The following is a 22,214-nucleotide window of genomic DNA, read 5'->3' on the forward strand; positions in this document are numbered from 1 at the left end:
CTTCATTCATCAGTCTTCTCCCTCCTCTCTCCTTTCCCCCATTCCTTGTGGCTTGAGCTGGAAATCCCCATTCTGTAGGCTCTGTCTACAGCTCTAATTTTTCTATGGAGCCCACTGACTACACAGCATGTGCCTCTAGACTTTAGCAAGCACTAGAGCACTAGCCAAGAAGGTAAAAGTGTGGAGAGCTGTTCCAAGAGTGAGAGATCTTATAAACAAGCCCTCATTTGGCTAAGCTTACTGCTATTGGTTGTTTCCGCATTTGGTGACCTATCCATTTTTGCCACGTGGCCCATTGGGATTGGCAAAGCTTGGGAATACTTAATGGCCGAGGGTGGGCCAGAAGGCGGGGCTTAGATGGCAGGAAGGCGGGGCTTAAGTAACGGCTTCCCAGAGGCAGGAGAAGCAGAAGAGGCAGAAGAAGCAGGAGGGAGAAGCAGGAGGGGGAAGACTGTTACAACGTTCCTGAATAAACTGCTGAAAGGAAGAGCTCGAGTTTTGTCTTTCTTGCTGGTCAGGGCAGACGCGACAGTTGGAGGCCTGGACGGGGAAAAACCTCTTGAGAATCAGAACCTTTTGCAGTCAGGGCAGCTGGCTTGGTAAGTTCCCAGGTAAGTTGGGGCAATAAGGACCTCGGAAGTAGAGGCTATAAGGAGTAGTGAACTGAAAGTAAAAGAAAAGTAACAAAAAAAGGGTAACAAAAGTAACCATGGGTGCTTTGGAATTGCACCCAATTTTTCTGGCTCTCCAAGAGCTGTTATTGTCAAAAAATTTAGAAATCAAGAAAAGTACACTGGAGAGGTTCCTTAGTGAGTGTGACACTGCTGCCGGTTGGTTCACAGTGTCTGGGAACCTCACTCTTTCATGTTGGGATAAGTTAGGGAAGGATCTAGATTTCTCCTGGGACCAGGGTATTTTGAAAGCAGGGGTACGACCTGTGTGGAAGCTCGTTAGGAGCTGTTTGGAAGATCAGTGCAGTTGTAAAGCCGTGGAAGAGGGGAAAGCCGCATTAGAGCAGCTGAAGGAAGAGCAATCTGTGAAGTCAGAGAAGGGCGCTTCAGACACCGAGTGGTCTGATACAGATGAGAAATTACAGGTTTTGATTGAGAAGATTGAGAGACGCTCTATTAAAGAGAAGCGCAGGAAGAAGGGCCCAGAGACTGACACAGGCCCCTCAGGATGCGTGCCGTCAGTGCCTCCCCCCTATAATCCAATCAACAGTGGGTGTTCAGGCCACTCCTTTTACCCAGAGGTTTGGCGAGCGGTGAGGTCAGAGCTCCAGCTCGCCTGCCCAGATTTTCAAGATGCTCAAGGAAAAAGATATGAGGAACCACTCAATTTTAAAGTAATTAAATCATTGGCTGAATCTGTTCGTACTTATGGCATTACTGCCTCTTTTACTTTAGCTCAGGTGGAGGCTCTTAGTAGACATTGCATGACACCAAGTGACTGGAGTGGTTTGGCTCGCACTTATCTGAGCCCAGGGCAGTATTTGGATTGGAAGGCATTTTTGATTGAGTATGCTAGTGAGCAAGCTGCTGCAAATCATGCTGCAGGAAATCCTGCCTGGGATCAAGATATGCTACTAGGACAGGGTAGATTTGCTAATCAACAGACAGGCTATCCAGTGCAGGTGTTTGAACAAGTTAACCAGATTGCCATAAAAGCTTGGAAGTCTTTACCAAATAAAGGGGATGTGAGTGGTAATCTTACTAAGATCTTACAGGGACCCATGGAGCCATTTTCAGACTTTGTAGCTAGATTGGTAGAGGCTGCAGGCAGAATCTTTGGTGATCTTGATGCTGCTATGCCATTAATCAAGCAGCTGGTCTATGAGCAGTGTACAAAAGAATGCAGAGCTGCCATTACTCCTTACAAGAATAAGGGGCTGGAGGCCTGGATGAAAGTGTGTAGGATGGAGTGCATTTTCATGAGTTCTTCTATGGAAATGGCTAAACAGTTCCATCAAAATTTTCATGTAAATGCTAAGACATTACAACAAAAATTTCATCTGTCTCGAGCTGATGCCCGACAGGTGGTCTTGTATTGTCCTCAATGTATAATCCATCATCATCCCCGTGGCATGGGTGTCAATCCATGGGGCTTGTCTCCCCTTCAGATCTGGCAGATAGATGTGACACATGTTTCTGAATTTGGAGCTTTAAAATATGTTCACGTATCTGTAGATACATGTTCTGGGATCATTCATGCCACCCCTTTGAGTGGAGAAAAGGCATGCAATGTCATCTCGCATTGCCTAGAGGCATGGGCTGCTTGGGAGAAACTCCAGAAGCTAAAAATAGATAATGGAACTGCCTATACAGCTCAAACCTTTATGTCATTTTGTAAACAGATGGAAGTTCATGTTTCCCATGGACTGCCATATAATCCTCAAGGGCAGGGCATCGTGGAGCATGCATATCACACTCTTAAAGAACTTTTACAAAAACAAAAAGGGGGAATTGGCCAAGGCCATACCCCAAAAGAAAGAATTGCCCTTGCTCTTTTTACCTTAAATTTTTTAAATTTGGATGTAGATGGCCTTTCTGCTGCGGATCGTCATCAGTGCAGCAGAGGTTCCTTGAAGGGATTTGTGAAGTGGAAGGATGTGATCACGGGCATATGGCATGGTCCTGATCCAGCGTTGGCATGGGTGAGGGGATCTGTTTGGGTTTTTCCTCAGGATCGTTTGGAGCCTCTGTGGGTCCCTGAGCGATTGACACAGAAGTATGCCACGCAGAATGGAGAGATCATGCCTGAGAGCCCTGTGCACCCTTCTTCTTCTGTTCCTGGTGGAGAGCCAAGTGGAGCCGAGATGGGGGATTCTGTTGGTGTTTTCAAGACCAATGCCTATATGACACAATGCTTGAGTGTTTCCTCACTTTTTTAGTACCAATAGAAGTTTAGATGTTCCATTTTTGCCTTTAGATTGGTTGGTCTCCTATTGCTGGTCTGCCTTATGGGCCTGTGGTATATATGCAGGATCAGGTTCACTCAGAGAAGGAATGCAGCCATGATTGTGCAAGCATTTACGGCCATTGAGGCAGGACAGTCTCCCCAGGCATGGCTGGCAGTCATGCAAAAATGATCGTCACGTTCAGGCTGCAAGGTGAAGCACTGCACTCCGGGTCAGCTTCTAGCAGGCCCGAGAAGAGCACGTCTGATTGCATGCGGGTTGGTACCCCAGACCCCACCTCTGAGAAAAAGGTATTGGACGGGTCTGGTACTCTTTGGGTGGATGACACCTAAATGAGGATCAGTACAATGTCCCTGTTTCCACCATCAGAGATCAGACCTCTACTCTTGCCTGTTTCATTTAAAAACTAAAAGGGGGAACTGTGGAGAGCCGTTCCGAGAGCGAGCAGTCTCATAAACAAGCCCTCATTTGGCTCAGCTTGCTGCCATTGGTTGCTTCCGCATTTGGTGACCTATCTGCTTTTGCCATGTGGCCCATTGGGATTGGCTAAGCTTGGGAGTACTTAATGGCTGAGGGTGGGCTGGAAGGCAGGGCTTAGATGGCAGGAATGCGGGGCTTAGATGGAGGAAGGCGGGGTTTAAGTAACAGCTCCCTGGAGGCAGGAGAAGTAGAAGAGGCAGAAGAAGCAGGAGGGAGAAGCAGGAGGGGGAAGACTGTTACAACCTTCCTGAATAAACTGCTAAAAGGAAGAGCTTGGGTTGCGTCTTTCTTGCTGGTTGGGGCCGATGCTACATCCAAGGATCTGATATAAGACAAAAGAGAGTTGAACACTCTTCTTGGGTACCAGAAATGCTGTTCCTTTCTTTGGCTTGCTTGGGTACAGTTCACCCAGTTTCTTGTGAAGATCTGTCTTCTTCTCTATTCAGTGCTAAGCACAGTATTTAGCAGACCACCCCACTTCCTAGTACCTTCTTGTCTCTTACACTAAATACTCTTTCCTTTTCTTCATGTTACTTGGTAAAAGCTCCCACCTATATATAGTCCCAGTGTCCTTGTAGCATCTACACTGTCAGAAGGAGAGCAGAGTCTGGAGAGTTTTGGTCCATTGTAATTTTAGTTTTTTTTAAATTAAATATTTTCTTTTATTACATTTCAAATGTTTTCCCCTTTCCTGGTTTCCCTTCTGAAATACCCTTTATTCTCTACCCCCTCCCCCACCCAATTTTAGTTTTTTTAGCATCTATTTTTAATCATGGTTTTTAAATACTTTAACCTCCCTTATAGCCCACCACCCACCAAAGGTAGTAGAAAAGAAAAGATATGGGGGACCTGTTTAGAAATGGTTCTTTGGAGCAACTCTCACCTGTTTTTGTCTGAAAATAGGCAGTTTAGTTCATACATTAGCAGCAGCAGTTTGATCCACTAGAAAACATTTCATGAATACACCAGCATTCTAGTTTGGTAGAATCAGGATTACAAAAAAACATTGTTAAATCAACACTGTTAAAATCAACAGTCATGGTACTACCTAGTAGACACAGGCAGGTCTCAGCCTTGGCACAAGTCAGCAGGAGAAACCATGGCCAACAAGAACACCAGGAGATGTTCTTAGCTGTGCTTCTCTCAGAGAAGTGAAGATCAGTGAAGATTAGAGACCAACAACTGTAGCTAGCTCTATAGCAAGCCTAGCTCATCCTCTGTCATTGACCATCAAGTCCTATTTATATTCCTCTAAACATCATGTGTCCTCCACCAATGGATCTTGCCTTAGTACATGTCTTGTCTCAGCATGTGCATCTGTCTCAGCTGACATGACTCCGCCAATCAGCCCAAATTCTCAGAAGTGGCAAGAAATTACAGAACACCATCCAAAGTTTTATGGTGTGTTTCTCTCTATGGAGTCCCCACAGATAGAGCTCAACTACACAATGTAAGGTGGACCAATGTTGTAGATGGATTTGTGCAGCTCGTATTTTTATATTAATTCTGCTCTCCCAGGAGGGGTTGTCTGGAATGAGGAATAAGTCATATACTCAGGTGGCTTCTTGTGAACCTCCACAAATGAACAACTGGACCAACCACTGGGTGAGGAAGGCGGGACTTCCAGGTTGGATGGAGGAAGAGAGGATGCAGGAGGGAGTTAGGTCTTTTTGGGTGGGAACAGTGTGAAGACAAGATAGAATTACTGGTGATACAGCACCTCAGGATCTCCTGGAAGACTGATAATTACAGATGCTCTGCCTACTGCTCCATGAGCAAATGTGTCTCCTAGAATCATCTGATTGCTCAGAAAACAAGGTCTTCATATTTAAGGAATTCTGAGTAATCACCCCACTTTGGGGCTCTGTAGACTAAAGTGGATTTAGATTTAATAAATTATGCTTACAAAATTAGGATTTTAGTTGCAACTAGCAATTGAGTTACTATTATTTCTGAACTAAATCTGTGTGGTGTTTTCCTTCACACAGCAGTTCGACTGGATTCAAGAGAGAAAGGTATGGCGGCAAAGCATGGGTTTGCCAGATGTACACCACAAAGGCTGTGGCGGATTTGAAGCTTGGTGCTGTATGGTAGCGACCCACCATACTACTTAGCAAGCTGGGTAGAGACATTGTGGGAGCTCTGGGCCAGAGAATCTCCTCAAGATAAAACAGGTTGGCCATTGCTAGCCAGTGTATGGCTGGCCAGGCCCACCAGGTCAGAGAATAGCAGGGCATAGCCCAGGAACATAGTTTCTTTTTAATATTTCCAGCAACAGACCAATACATGTTTGGTTTTAGCAAAGAATCTTTGATCATGTGTTCGTTCATATACTTGCTTTAGCAGAACATCTTTTTATCTGTGTCTGCTGAGCTAAATGTTCCTTCACGAGTCTGCTTAGCCTTTCACCTGTGTCCATTTCAGCTTAAAGTCCCTTCATGTGTTTGCCACAACAAAACACCATCCAACCAACTTTCCAAAGAACTCTTAAGTTTCCACTTTAGTCTACAGAGCCCCAAAGTGGGGTGATTACTCAGAATTCCTTAAATATGAAGACCTTGTTTTCTGAGCAATCAGATGATTCTAGGAGATATGGAACAGTAGGCAGAGCATCTGTAATTATCAGTCTTACAGGAGATTCTGAAGTGCTGCATCTGAAAGACAGCTGAGTTGGATGAAGATGTATTTTAAACACAGAGAAGGAAACTAATAGAAGGAATGTTTGGAAAACAGGTAGCATTTGGAAACCTCACAAGACCAAATGGACTTCCCAACCCCACAGTCTCTCCACTCTAGCTAGGCTAAACTGTGGGAGGTCCTTGTGGATGTCAGTGCTGATTTTACAAAGCCACAGCCTGGACACTGACTGCCACTGTTACATGCAGTTGATAGTATCAAGCCTCCACGAAGTGATTGGATCAAGCTTATTGACAAGATTCAGAGCTAGCAATGGCAGATGACACAGTTTGTGTTCCTGTGCCATTGTCACATGATAGGAATATGCTCCATCTAATCAATCCTTTTCCATGGACCAAGTCATCTCTTGTTTCATGCCTCACTTTGTTTTCTCCCAAGATTTCCCTAACATTTTTTCCCCTTTATGCCTCTCCTTTAACCATGCCTCACTGTGAGCTGTGCGTGCTTTTGTCTTATCTGGTCTCATTCTTGACAGCGTACTCTGGAGGTTCTGGCTCCTCATATCCCAGCTATGTGTCACATGGATTCTATATGTCATTGTACACAGTATTCTCCAGGATCTCCCATGTTCTTTCCATGAGAGAATCCTGTGGTTTCAGGAGATAATAGGCATGAGGTGAATTCATTTCAGAAACAGATAGAAGAAAGAAAAAGGGTTTTGAGATGAGGGAGCTGTTTGGAGGCATTATGGCTGGGGAGGGGAGGAGCTTTAGTTTTATTTTCTGTTCTTTTGATAAAATAAGCTGACAAAAGCAACTTAAGGGAGAAAGAGTTTATTAGCTCACAATTCCAGGTTATAGCCAATGACGTTGGGAAGTCATATTGGCAAGAACTTGCTCATGTACACAAGAGTAGAGAGCAGTAAATTAATGCATACATGCTTGTGTTCTCTCCATGTTAGGATTTTGTCAACATGACTCAATCGAGAGTCATCCAGGAGAAAAAAAAATCCCAATTTGGAAAGTGCCTCTATTAGACTAACCTGTGGACAAACCTGGGCAGCACTTTCTAGATTAATGATTGACATGAAAGTGCCTAGATCACTGTATGTGATGTCAGTGGTCATGCCTCTCCTGGAAAGATGGTCCTAGGATTTTGAAAAAAAGCAAGGTAAGGAAGCCATAGAGAGCAAGTGAGTAGGCAGCATTAGTTTGTGGTTTCTGCTTCAGATTCTGCCTCAAGGTTCCAGCTTCTACTCCTGTCATGGTGTCTGTGTTTGAGGGACTGTGATAGGATGTATAAGCAAAATAAACCCCTTTCTTTCCCAGGTAGCTTTTGCTTTGATGTACTGAATTCAGCATGGCTTGATCCTGGAAACTTAACTGAGGTGCCAGAGAAGAAAGAAAAGAGCACAAGCATGCATGCATGTACACACACACACACACACACACACACACACACACACACACACATGATCCAGACCAGAAGAAGCCTCTGTACCTCAGTGGGTGAAAGGCTTTTTCAATTATCCATGGGCCTAAGGCATTGGTCCTCGAATGGCCATGCCTTTGTCAGCAATACATGATCACACAGGAATTTACCTGCCTTTATGTATTCACTCAAGGTTTCTCCCACTACCCATAGCCAAAGGAAGCAAGCTAATACATTATCCCTTTCATTAAGTCAAAGATCATTCACAGGGAATGTCCCTTTCCACATTAGACAAGTCCTCCCATCTTAGTTATCATAATCAAGATACACTCCCTCCTGACATGCCCACAGACAACCCCTCATGAGATTCCTGTCTTAGGTGGTTCTAAAGTGAATCGAGATGACAATTAAAAGTAACCAGCACAGAAGTAGAAGAGGCATCACTCCCTTCCTCCATCCCAGCAGCCTTCAGTGTGAAGAGTATTAGTAGGGATATGCCATACCAGGAAGACAATCTGAGCCATTTTAGTTGTAAGCTTTTATATCATTGCCAGGTTGACTCTCCATCATACCATTGAGTAGCTGAGACCTTGAGATCCCTGATGTGCCCTTGTAGGCTATTTCCCTGTGTAGACTATCAGATTATGAATGGCTTGCACTGGATCTGACCTCTTAAATGCCGACTGCCAGCTCTTGCAATTTTCCTAGTAGAAGCCGAGAAGAATATGCCAATAAAATCACTCATGGGACAAAGAACTCTGGGCTATTTTGATTTACATTAATGTGCACTGTTGTTTGTCAAGTGTATGTTGAGCTTCTCTTCAAATATCAGGCTGTAAATAAGATGAGCTTATTTGCCTAGAGAGTACCAGTCTCTGTACACCTACTCTGATAATTAGCCCAGTGAGATCAATATGGTGGAAACTAAAGGCCTGACAGAATGAGCAATAGTGTGGCTGGCCCTTTGATTTAACCTTGATGAACAACAGCAAGGAGGTAGAGGTGGTTTGATAGCTACTTGCAAGTAACTGATAGATTATTCTTTCAAATTCAATACAGAGATGTCTGTTCTCTCCTGCTCCAATTAGAACCAAATCATATTTTGTCACAGTTGAGGGTAAATGAAAAAACTCTCTACCATGGCATCTTATAACCTTTAGGAACATTTTATATTCATATTAAACCTTTGATTTTAAGATGCCCAATTTGGATTTTGTTTAGCTGTTTTGTTTTTGAGGTAGGATGTCTCAGGTAACTGATGTTAGTCTTGACCTTTCTATGCAGCCAAAGATAACCTTGAACTCCCATCCCCCCTGCCTTCACCTTCTGGTGCTGGGATAACAAGTACTATTTCCTACCATGCCTGGCTCAGATACCAGGTATTGTGCAGTTGTAATCATAGGTCACTGATGTTTTTGGTAAAAATCATGTTTTTTAATTTGGACTCAGATCTTTAGAGTAGAATCCTTCCTTAGGTCAAGTGTATAAATGATGCAGTTTTATACACAGCAGAGATATAAATTAATAACCTCCATCTCTAGATTAATAAGATATAGATATACAGTCAGATATGACATTGTTTTCCTGGTGATCATTTTCAGTCTTCTGTTAAAAAGTACAGTGTGATTTTGTAGGTTACAGCTTCATGTATGTGAAAGTCTTTAAAATAGCATATAAAATTTTGCAAGAATCTCTGAATGCTGTTTCTTTATTCTCTCCCATAGAGCATGACTGTAGTTACACAAAGATTTTTCAGTCAGGCTCTTAATAAGGTCTGTTGCTTACTACCATGTTGTAGCCACCAGTCTATTTCTATTAGTCCTTGGTTCAGGTAGATTCTACTGATTAGAAGCATCAACACTCTCCCAGTGCCTGTCTGGAGAATGTGATGTAACCTTGCCATCACATCTTGGCTGGGCCCTACCTTGATGGAATTCATTTGTTTGGGAGCTTTTACAGAACAGCCCCACATTTAAAAAAATCTGGCAGAAATAATTAACATCTTCTGCATGTTCTTTTGCTTTGAGCTTGGCCAGTGTTTTCAGGAGAATGAGCAGTAGTGGGGATTGTGTTGTTGATGGCTAGGGAGTTAAACACAGCTCCTCTGGAGAGATGAGTGGGATCCAGGGCACAAACCTGGCTATCAAGCACCTGCACTGCTTACCGTTCACAGTATGAACTGTACATTTCTTTATGAGTATGGGAACATGTGTATTTGTGCATCTACAGTGCATCCCAGGCACTATGCATCTGTTTTACTTTTTAAGACAGTGTTTCACTATATAGCCCTGGTTGGCTTGGAACTCAATGCATAAACCAGGCTATTCTTGTAGATATCGAGAACTAGTTGTATCTGCCTCCTGCATGGTGGGATTAGAGGTATAGGCTATCTCACATGGTTACCTTTGTGATTTGGAAGTAAAGTCTCTCACTAGCCTGGTGATCCTTAAATAGATTGGGCTGGCTGGTCAGTGAGCCTCAGAGATTCACCGGTCTCTGCCTCCACTAATGTTGGATTACAATTGTGTGCCTCTATGCATAGACTTTTTTTTTTTTTAATTTGGAGTTTTGTTATTGAGTACCTATCTAGAACTTGCACACAACCTTACAATACTCATCTCACCACCTTCCATCCCCCTCCTTTCTTTCCCTGGTGTGATGGTTAATTTTGTTTCTTAATTTGTTGATTGAGAAAGAAAGACAAACTCCTAATGTAGGCTGTGCAATTCCATGGGCTAGGGTCCTAGACTGAATAGAGAGGAGACTGTGAGCTGGGAGCAACAGTTTGTTCCCCTTTGCTTCCTAACTGTGGATGTAATGTGACCAACCATGCTGAGCCCCCTGCCATGCCTTCCCCATCATGATGTATTATATCCCTTAGAACTGTAAATCAAAACACACCATTCCTTGAGTTGCCTTTGGCAGGTATTGTGTCACCAGGGATTACTACCACCATGAACTCTGCAAGCCTCTCCACCTAATGGGCTGACACCTTCCAGAACAAAAAAAAAAAAAAAAAAAAAAAAAAAAAAAAAAAAAAAAAAAAAAGCACAATAAATTTCTCCTCCCCTAAATTTCAGTCAGGTATTTGTCATGGTGATGAGAAATGTAGCCTGGACCCGTTTCCTATACATGGATACTAAATCGCTGGAGGGTTTAAAGGATAATGGTTTTTAAAAGTCACTTCTAGGAAAGGGTACTTCTATGGATGAGGGGTGAGTAAGTGGAGCTTGGAGAAGGAGTTTAAACATTGGGTCTTCAGTGAGAATACCCCCATGTTCTCAGGCTTCAGGGAATCTCCTCTTTCTAAGCTTCAAATGCAATGCACAGTCCTGAAGCTAGTCTCCTGAGGCTTTTCTTGCATCAGAAGAATTACCCTCACATTCAGACCGTTGAGTTCTATGATTGCAGAGTACTGGGGTACATGGCCTTTTCTGTTTAGTACCTGTGCCATAATGAATATGAGGTCATCACAAGTGAAAACCAAAGCATGTACCTGAGGAGGACATACTAAGTCTCTGCAGAGAGCAGACTATTCTTGGGTCTCCTTGGGTCTACTCCTTTAGAGCCATACTTCCGTTCAACATGAAGGGATGGCCAGACGCAGACAGTTCTTGCATGTGCTCATTTCCTTCATGTATTCCGACAGTCTACCTCAGTTTGTGTCAATCCTCTGATGGAGGAGAAAAAGAAAGTATTGGGAGCTGCAGGAATCTGCACCTGGTTTGTTTGACGTAGACAAATGCTTCTCAGGAGGATGATGTCATTTCTACCATTTATAATTTTACCAATTTAAGAAATGAAAGTTCAGAAACTTTCATTTGCCCAGAGACACAGATCAGGAAATGGGGAAGTGACATTTAAACTCTGGCTGTCTTTGTGACAGATCAGAGCCATTTTCCGGTACTCTGCAAGGCTTTCCCATGCCCCACTGGTAGTTGGGTTTTAATAAAGGATAATATTTATGAAGCCTTTGCCATCTATACTCATTGTATATTCTGTGCCTTCTCAATAATCCCATGGGGGAAGATTTTTTAGCTACCCTGCCAACTCATATTTTACAGATGAGAAGATTATATGGCAGGAACAGTAAGGAACTCACTGGAAGGGATGCAGTTAATAAGAGTCAGAGTTAGAATTTTCAGTACATAACCAACTTGCTGCACATAATGCCCTGTTCCTTCTGGTTTTGACTCAAATCTTCTTAGTCTGGTCATAAGTCTCATCTTTGTTGATAAAGTAAAGCAATTATCTTGAGTGTTTTTGCCTCAGATTTTCAATAATTCATGCATTCCTCTCCCTAATATGTTACTGAGGAGAACTTATTTGCCACATGGAAAACAAAGGATGATCCATTCTTCTAAAATATGAGCAGCCATGAGCAAACCCTAAATCTTCTTTTCTTGTATTCATCTATGCAAGACCTGGGGGCAGTTAGGTCTTTATAAAACCTGTTTATAAACCCCATCTCTCCTCTCTGCTGGCAGTACCTTGGTTGAATCAAATTCCCAGACAGACCGTAGTTCTTGTTCCCTGCCATTCCTCCACTCACAGCCCTGATTGTCTGCAAGTCTCAAGTGGAAGGATGCTCATTCCGTATAATTTAGAGGCAGAGGCAGTGTGAATAGCTCGATGATTTAATTAAAGGATGTAAAAGTGGGTGTTTGGCTGACAGCTGATGGACACCTCTGCTATGGATCTTTGCTTAGTCTCCTGGACTCATTTGCACAAATCTCAGGTGGAGATTCTGTTGTGACCACAGTAAACAGTCTTTGTTCTGACTGTGTGGGTCAATTAGCAGGTAATTTAGATGAAAACTTGTGTCAATACAACATGATCTCTGTCTGTCATTTCTTATTTTTTTCTTTCCCTACTCCTTTATTATGTCTTTTAAGATATCTCCTTGGCAGGAATACTGAGATGGGGAGGAGTAGAGAATCTTTTCTTTTACTTTTCAGTAGGCAATTTCTAAAATAGCAGCCATGTTGCATTTCTAAGCAGGGTAATACAACCCAGTGTGGCTTTCCAAACAGAGTGATTGACAAGCCAGAATGGGAAATGCATTTCTAGAGATCTAACCAATGATATACCCTGAGCAACATCAGGTCCAGCAAGTTGGACACAAGATTGGAATTTCTTTATGTCTCCACTCACTCTCCTACTGGGTGGGCCTATACAATGGAAGCAATACTTAAGATGAAGGAAAGAGAAGGAATAGCCAATCTCCTTCCATTCTGGAAACCATAGAAATGTCTCTCACCATCCACACCCTTTTCTAGGCCCTCTAATTCTGTGCATCTCATTAAGACCACACTGGACTCCAGGGCTGCAGACAGTTCTCTTTCACACTTGGTTGTTGGCATCTCAACTAAGGGATTTCTTGGCAGCTACTCAGTGTGCTCCCTCAGTGTGAGGAAGACATGGCTCTAAAAACAGTTATGCTCATGGGTCTAGGTGTCACTGGTGACAAGGATAAGACACAGTAGAAGGATTTTTCAGTGATGTTGTGATTATTCAAAAGCCATTGTCTTTTCCCCATTATGTCTTCACCTTCAGGATGCACTGTGCATCTGGCTGACCCATGATTTGAATTCTGCTTGCCTTTCTTCTGGCATCAACTGAAACTTAAGGGTATGGGCTCTCCCCTCTGCTTAGGGGCAGGGTCTTCTGAAGCTGTCTTGCCATTTCAACAAAGCTCAAAAAGTATTTTCCCCTAGTGGAAACTTAAAATGCAATGGAGAAAGGAACAAACGTTAAAGGCCTGTCAGGTGCTACACGGGGTGCTAAGATCCTTTGGGTATTATCATGTGTGTATATATTTGTATGCGTGTGTATCTGTATGTACGTTTACTACTTATAAAATATCTAATTCTGTTTTATGTGGGTATTTTGCTTGTGCATATGCACGAACACTATGTTTGTACCACGGAAGACAGAGAGGGCTTAGGATCCTCTGTAACTGGAGTTCTGGACAATTCTGAGCCACCATGTGGCACTGGAAAACAGAAGGGTGCTCTGCAAGAGCAACACATGTCTTAACCACCTAGCTATCTTTCTAGCTTCACAACCCTATTTTTTTTTTTTTTTTTGAGGCAAGCTGCCTAATGGAACCTGGAGCTCACTAATTGGCTAAGATGATTGGCCAGAGCACACTGGGGAGCTCCCAGTCTCTGCTCCAGCATTAGGATTGCATTATATGACACCAAGCTTGGATTTTATGTGTCTGAGACAATCTCAGACCTTTATGTGCCTGCAGTAGAAACATTACCTACTGAGTCTTCTTCCAAGCCTCTGAGATTTGAATTCTAATTTGAATCTTAGTTTTATCTTTCTTCTGAACTCCATAGTCTATTCTTAAACACTGTACCCAAACACTTCAATAATTAACACCATGTTGATTGCCACTTAAAAAGTATTAGAGGTCCCAATGCAAGTCCTCACTTATGACCTGCTGTTAGGTCTCCTGCATTTCCCAGGGTATGGTCACAGTTATACATGCTTCCTTCAGGTCAGTCACATCCCAGGTTACTCCCACTAGTAAAAATGAAAGCAAAGCAACCTTGACTCTTCTCATCTTGTTTAATTATCCTGGTTGAATATAAATGTGCTATTAACGTATACCTTCTCTTGGCTCATATTTCTCATCTTGATTCCCTCAGTTGGGCTTTTTCTGCCCCTAAGTAACTCTTACATACTCCAGTGCTTTAGAAATAGCCTTCTCCAAGCTAATGACATGAAAATAAGGAGTAATACATACTCAATTGTACATAATAGGGCTGTAATTCCACGAGGGATGCCTGAGTGCTTTGCTAATGCCATGAGAAACTCAATGGTTCCAACTCCACATAGGGAGCGATGAGCTAGCCTTCCTGCAGGATGAAGCTAGCAAAGGGACTCTAGGGAAAGGTGCAGGAAGGGAAACAGGGGCCTGAGGAGGGCCGACTGCTCCTTTAGAATGTCCTGTCTGTAACGTAGTCTTTCCTTATTGTTATTATCTTCTCCCTTTAAGAAGAAATAAGGCTGCAGGCAGGCTCAGGAAGATGGCTCAGTCAGCAAAGAGCCTGCTGTATAAGCAGGAAGTCTTGAGCTTAACTCTCTAGTAACTGTCTATGTAAGAAAACCTGGGAGCTCTGGTATGTGCTTGCCATCCAGATGTTGGGGAGGCAGAGACAAGCAGATCCTTAAACCTTCCTGCCCAGCCAGCCTGTCAATTGGAGAAAACCAGATTTGTAAGAGTCCCTGTTCAAAGATAAGGTGCAGAATGCTAGGGCAGAACACACAGGATCAACTCTGGTCCCTTCATGCATGTGCACACACATGCACACATATGCTCACTATACATGGAAGTTTTTTGTTTTTTGTTTTGTTTTGTTTTGTTTTTAAAGAATGAAACCCTAGAAGACTTCTCACAGCTGTGTCCAAGTCTTTCACACTGTGATACAAAATTATCTACAAAGTTCAGGCTTAAGAACTCTGCAATCCTTTCCTTCCTCCAGTAAATTACAAAGTTGACCTTTATGTTGTCAGTGAGTTTGGGATGTTCATGGTCTATGGTGCTTCCTTGGGGCAGTTTTGATGTGTTTGGCCTGTGCTACCATCAAAGACTATGATGGCATAGTCTGTGATGTATATGTTCAGCCCAGGGAGAGGCACTATTAGAAGGTGTGGCCTTGTTGGATTAGGTGTGTCACTGTGGGTGTGGGTTTTAAGACCCCCATCCTAGCTTCCTGAAGTCAGTATTCTGCTAGCAATTTTCAGATGAAGATGTAGACTCTCAGCTCCTCCTAAACCGTGCCTGCCTGGATGCTGCCATACTCCCACTTTGATGATAATGGACTGAACCTCTGAACATGTAAGCCAGCCCCAATTAAATGTTGTCCTTATATGAGTTGCTTTGGTCATGGTGTCTTTTCAAATCAGTAAAACATTAACTAAGCCAGTATCTGTGGCCCACATCATGGCAGAGATCCATGTTGATGTCTGTGGTCTGTACTGCCACCAGAGACCACGTTTAAGGTCTTTGGCATATACTAATGCCAGAGACCTAGGGCAAGGAAGGTTTGCAGTGGTGTTGATGACTGCAGATTCATAGTTGAGAGAGACATAGAAGGCTTCTGTGACAACCCCTATTTCTACCTTATCCCATCCCCACCAGCCTAGAAAGAAATCCATCAAAGAGAAATCCATCAAAGAGAATTCTTAAAAATTGTGTTAAGGATGCTGAAGTCTAGCTCTCCACAATGGATGACTTCTCATAGCAGTGCAGGTGAAGGACTCAGGTTTCTTTAAGGGGCTGGCCACTAGGAGTTAGGCCATGCTCCAGTGAGTATATGGGCAACACAAATTAGACGTGTTTTGTTTTATTCTTTTGGGAGAGGTCACAAGGGTGGGAAGGCAGACCTTAGGGGACTGGGAAGTGAGTGTGTTTGGTGTTGATGATGTGAAATTCCCAAATAATCAATAAAAATAGTATGAAAAAATGTATAATATAGGCTGGGCGGTGGTGGAGCATGCCTTTAATCCCAGCGTTTGGGAGGCAGAGGCTGGCAGATTTCTGAGTTCAAGGCCAGCCTAGTCTATAGAGTGAGTTCCAGGATGGCCAGGGCTATACAGGGAAAACCTGTCTCAAAAAATAAAATAAAATAAAATTTAAAAAAATGTATATTTTCACCTCTGTGATTCCATTAGTTCTTATAAAAACCCATGTGCTACAAAACTAGCCCCTTGGTGCACAGAGTCTGGACCAACACTTTCAAGTTGGGTTCCAAGAACTTTTAGACTCCAGTGAGGCTTTAAGGAAATGCCCTGCAGAGGCTTAGATTATGTCAGTCCCAGGCCTCCCTGGCTGGGATTTCTCAGTCTTTAAGACTAGCACCCTAGTACTTTTCTGATTGTGCCTAGATAGCTTTTCTTCACAGAATATAGCTTTGATTCAGTTTTTGAAGTGGCATGGATCTTTCCTTTCCTGGTATCCTAAAAGGAGTTATGGAGGAAGGGATTAGATAACAAGCTTCTCTAAGTTGTCCCCAAGCATAGCACATGGTCTGGTCAATGTTCTTTTCATACTGTCTGGTATCACTGTCTCAGTTTGTGCTGCCATGTTGGCTCATTCTCAAAGCTTTAGAATCTGCACCATGACTTCTCACCAGGAGCACAACATTTGTCTCTTTACCACTTTTCTGGTTGTGTTTGGAGTCTCTGAGGACAAGTTTTTCCTTCTGCAGTATGCTAGCATTTCAAGGTGTGTCAACAAGTCCCTTGGGCAGAAGTGTGAGCAGATGGAGCAGACAGAATAGAGGGGTGGTGTGTGTCTATGTCTGTGTGTTTGTGTCTCAGGCACCCACCTGTGAGGTAGAGAGCTCTTCTACTAGCTTCTCTATTCTTGTGCAACTTTGACTAGGTGATAAAGTCACTTTTCTTATATGTAAAATTAAAATTAATAAAAAAATCTACTGCCTTGAAGTAGGATTATAGAAGATTGGAGGTGGAAAAGGCTGAGCCAGGAGCTTCGGGCTGCTAAGCTGATGGTCTCCCATTGCCTGCCCGACCCCTTCTCCTGTCTTTTCACTGGACTCCTTGGTCCCTTCCCATGTACAAGATCTTTCTCTGCATTTGATTCATGAAGCTGGGGACTTAAATCAGTGCATTCTTCATTTCATTCTCATGTGAGTCTAAACCCATTCCTGAGTTGATATGCTAAAGTCTTTGCATTTGTTATTTAAGAAAGCATCTCCCTTTGTTGACTTAACTCTCTTCACTTAACTGTTCATTCTGCAGATAGTTTATGACTCCTCTGTGTCTGTCCCTATTGCTCACACCAAAGGACAATCCAGTATGTCTTTCCTCTGTTGCTGACACCTATCTCTTTTTTGAGAAGGACTTTCCACTGGGACCCAAAGCTTGCCAGTTAGGCTGGGTTGACCAACCAGAGACTCCCATTTCTCTCCACCATCCCAGTACTGGGATTAAAAGCAAGCAACATCCCCAGAGGCCTTTTTACAAGGATTCTGGGGATCAAATTCAGTATCTCATGCTTGCATGGCAAGCACTTGACTGACTGAGTTACCTTCCCAGCTGAGGACATTTCTTTTGCTCATATCCATGAATAAAATGCTCAAAGCCTGGCCAAAACAAAACAAAACACAAAAACAACAACAAAAAAATCAGAAGGAGGAGAAGGAGGAATCTCAAAGTTACAAAGTAAGCAAGGCTGGGCAGGAAGACCCTTGGCTCCACGTTTCTTTCTTTCTTCTAGACTTCCTTAATCTCTGAGTGGCAAGGCCTAGTGGGTCAGGAGATCAGAGTAGCTACATGCCTCCCCCACCCCAAAGCCCCAGCCTCCCAAGGAGTTCTTTTTTCATTAGAGTGACTTACAATGAGTTTTTCATTCTGAAACATTGACAAGCACTAAATAATGTTGATAAAATGCCTAACCCACGGGGATACCTTCTTCTACCGTGAAGAAAGTGCCACAAATTGTTTCATGTTCTTTTCTAAATAGAAGGGTATGGTTTGTGTTCTTAAGAAGTGTATAAATGTATGCTCACAGGAAAATGGACTTCCATTTTAAAAAGTCTGACCCTAAAATGCAGTAGTTACAGAAGGTTACTAATTCTCTCTGTCCACAGGGAGTGAATGGGAGCCACTGGCCGAGGAGGCTAATTTAAGGAGCTTTTAGAACAGGTCCTGCTGGTGTCTGGGTGGATTGGAGGTGTGTGTGTGTGTGTGTGTGTGTGTGTGTGTGTGTGTGTGTATGTTTCAGGTATACATTGGAACTCCCTGTTGTACAACCAGAGACACTACACTGCTGTCAATCAAGGAACAGACAGATATGACAGAAAACTTGGAGACCTTGGCACATGTCATAAGAGATAAGGAGTAAAGAAGGAAATCCTCCTGTCTTAGTCTTCAGAATGTGTCAGTTGCTGCTACCTACTGGAGATGCACATGAGGTCAGGCATAAGCATCCTTCCTGGTGAAGGAGGTCAAGGAGACACATGAGGCCCATGAGGTCTAATATCCTCATCAAGACCCTTTAATGCCCAAGAGGGACTGTGATGTGACTCTTCAGTGATGTAGAGAATTTTTTGGTTTCTGTTAACTGCCTTTGAATTGCCCACATTTCTATAAGTAACCCCAGTAAATCCACTGGTCACTAAGTAGGACTTTCTTTGGTCTTGGTTCACTGTCTGGGGTGAATAAGTGTTTCCTTACATCTTCTCAGGGAAAAATTGTAGAACAGCCCGTCTTGAGTACATTTTATACTGAGGTCATCTTGGAATTTGACAGTGGCCCCCAGGAACAAATGGTGGCCATCAGGATGTATATGTGGGAAGCCGGCTCCACTCATGACACTTCAGTTTGAGAAAGTTGGAAAGGGGCTTAGAACAAACTGCTTTCTCCCCAGAAATGTGCTGCCATTAACAGCCACTGAGTTCATCCCACTAGGGAGTTTCTGCCAGGACATACCCATATCCTGGTCTCTGAGATGCTGCTGATGTTGCTACACCCAGGAGAGGGGCTAGCATGGAGCCACAACCATCATTTCCCCCTTCCCACATGAATGCTAGATGCACACAAAGAAGGCATAAAGCCAAAGAGATACCAGTGAGATGCTTATCTGTCTCATCTCAATCCTATAAGGAGCCCTGTCAGGTCCTCATAAGTGACCCACGTGGTGGCTGTGTGCTGGGCACAAATGGAGGAACTTAGCTATAACTGTAGCATTGTTACTCATGAGTTATATTCTTTACTCTTGGCAAGCATCAGTCAATACTCAGCCAAGTTCTACACAGTAGATTTGAGACTAGGCTTACTGGAGGAAGCAGGTGGGACAGTATGGTCCCTGGTTGCTCTATAACCCAACTCCAAAGAGAACAGTGCTGGGCCAGGAGTTGGTGGGATATGAAGTGTGTGTGTGTGTGTGTGTGTGTGTGTGTGTGTGTGTATGTATGTGTGTGTGTATGTGTGCACACATGTGCTCATGGGATTTGCAAATATGTATGTGAGTAGTGTGTATATATGTACTCTGTATGTGTATTGTATATGAGAGGTATAGGTATACATTTTGTGCATGTTCTGCATTCATCTATGTTTTCTGTGTATATTACTTGTATGTATGTCCTATACATAGTATTTTGTATGTTGTGTTTCTAAATATTATGTATATGTGTGTTTTGTTTATATATGCATATTATGTGTGCTATATGTACATACATGTGGATATTGTGTATTTGTATTTGTATTTGTGTGTATCTGTATGAGTCAATGTGGGGCTACCCTAATATGACCCTCCAACAGCTTCATATTCATAGTTCAAAAAGTGATTACTGAAGTAGCTATGTCAGAGCTAGTCAATGAGCTAGAACCTTTCTATAAACAGCATCAGAGGAGGGAGGAAATGTGTAATCGAATGTAGATTGTCTTGGGCACACCTTCTCTGCACCTTGTCAAGTGTTCTTACATCAGTCTGCAGGGGCTTCTGTTCTTTTCTGCTCTATTCTGTCAGCGTATGAGGAAGTGGAAATTAAAAGTCAGTCTAACCTCCCTAAATATCCCCAGCCAGTGCCTGCTGCCACGTGAGGTGATGCCAGACTGGCCAGCAGCCAGAAAAAACATCTGCTTCACTGGGTTGAGAAATGTGGATGCTGGGAGAGTCCCTGTCATGGCAGGTGCTGGAAGCAGCTGTTTCCGGGTGTTGATGCCTCCTTGCCTCCCTTTTAGCAAACTAGGGGGTCTGCCTCCAACTGGAACCACTTCTGACAGTGGCCACTGAACTAGGGGTGGCAGCAGAAGTCAGTACCAGGGGTGCTGTGTGTGAAGCCACCAGACAACTGCTTCTTGAGAGTCAGTCCCACCCCTTGTATGATGATGGAGAAGTGTTCCCAGTAGAATGCCAGCCAGCTGCTCACAGTATAGAGGGCTTGGGAAGGTAGGCCTGGTGGTGTAGAGTCCTTTTCTTTTGTTTGGTTTTCCTGGTGCAAGGTTCTTTCCTGACATGAGGTGACAACTTGTGGCTTCTGCGTGAATTCTTCCTGGGGACTAAGAGCCGGACAGGTACCACGTGGGAGAGCAGTGCCGAGTGATGTTGTAATAGCCACAAAAGCTGCCTAACTTACTGTGGGGTCCTTGACAGCTCATGTGGTCTGAATTCATGTGCAAAATGAGGTTACTGACGCCTTGCTCATGAATTGGTGGAAAGATTAATTGAAATGATGCTTTTAAAAGCACCTGAGTCAACAGGGACAGATTTTTTTTTTCTGCTTTCTTGGCACAGAGCCATCTCCCTTCCTGTCCCTCAGTGCTCAGCTTGGATACCACTTTTTCTAATAATCCCTTCCTGGCTCCTGGTGTCTGCCTCAGGCTCTGGAATAAGTGGGAGGTGCTTTTAGGTGCAAGTGATGGGCGAGACAGGAAAGAAGAGGGTTGACTTGTCCAGTCCAGTCGGTTCTTCCAAACCAGCACACTCAGCACTGCAACACCATGGCATGAGACCAGCAGACCCTCGGGATGCACAAGGAAAGTGCACGAATCATATCAGTCTGAATCCCTACGCAGTGGCATAAAGATAGAAGCCCGATAAAAAGCAGCACGCGGTGACCCATGCCAAATGATGAATGCATAAGAGCTATAGAAACTGTGTCACATAACCCAGAGAAAGGCCTGTGTTTCCCTTAGGGAAGTGGCGTTGATAATGAGCAATGAGGAGGTGCAGGGCAGGGGTGAGGACTGAACTGTGATTTGAATATGTGTGTTCTCCCAAGGTTCAAATATTGAACCATAACCACCCAATGTGATAGTATTAGGGGGTGGTACCTCAGGTGAGAAGGTCATGTGGCTTCCTCCCCAGTGACAGCATTAGTGGCCTTAAAAGAGAGGTCCCAAGGAACTTGTCCCCCACTGCTGCTGTGCTAGGATACCTAGCAGGCATCTGTGAAGACAGTCCTTTTCCAGACATCTGGTCTGCTGGTTGTCTCAAGTTTGAATTTCCCAGTCTCAAGAACCATGAGTAATTAATTCTTAGCATTCATAAACTCTCTGCTCTGAAGTATTTTTGTTGAAGAAATACTGATTGACAAAGATACTGGATGATCTGGAATGTCAGGACATCTTAGTTACAGATGGGTGTCTCCTGACACAACGAGAGGGCTGGGGGTCCTCCTGTGTATCTTTGCACGTGTGTGTACATTTGTGTATTCCTAAGAGTGGATCATCATAGCGATGCTCTGTACACTTACCTACCATTTCTGAGAAATAAATTCACACATAGGCAACCTCCAAATTTGTAGTCTTTGAAAAATTTCCCAAGGATACCAACTTTATTGAAAGAAATGTGAAAGCCAGAATAGGCATCCAACAGAGACCTTGAACACACCTTGCGCTCAGTCTTTAATTGGCTTCAGACAACCCTCTGGAGAGAAGAGTAGATCTTCCCTTGTTCAGGGCATCTGTGGTAGCTCCACACTTTTTCCTGTGTCTTCAGTGTCCCAAGGTAGCTTAACTTGCCATCTCTGAGGATTATTCTATCTACTATTCAACAGGTAAAACCATCCAACCCAAAGCATCTAAGCCATGGGACCAGTGTGTGTAGCTGTTTAGGCTATGCATAGAGCTTTACGGTATCGAAACCTACACTTTACAAAACTACACCAAATTCAGTGGGCGTTCTTTACAAGGCCACTTTTATCAAACAAAACAAAACCATTAACCAATTAGTGGCTGAAGCCTTTAAATACCACATATGGCAAGT

The 22,214-nt window shown here is 43.4% G+C and overlaps 1 pseudogene across 1 annotated transcript in view; it reads left to right on the forward strand.

Annotated features, from left to right (window-relative positions):
- The first annotated feature begins 3,084 nt into the window (after positions 1 to 3,084).
- Positions 3,085 to 22,214, forward strand: part of LOC116080993 — a 75,459-nt pseudogene continuing 56,329 nt past the window's right edge. The window contains exon 1 of the transcript XR_004114705.1: positions 3,085 to 3,207. The product of XR_004114705.1 is annotated as a trafficking protein particle complex subunit 12 pseudogene (transcript). The remainder of the gene's footprint in view (positions 3,208 to 22,214) is intronic.

The sequence above is a fragment of the Mastomys coucha genome, unplaced genomic scaffold (genome assembly GCF_008632895.1).
Source record: "Mastomys coucha isolate ucsf_1 unplaced genomic scaffold, UCSF_Mcou_1 pScaffold6, whole genome shotgun sequence".
Classification (NCBI taxonomy): Eukaryota; Metazoa; Chordata; class Mammalia; order Rodentia; family Muridae; genus Mastomys; species Mastomys coucha.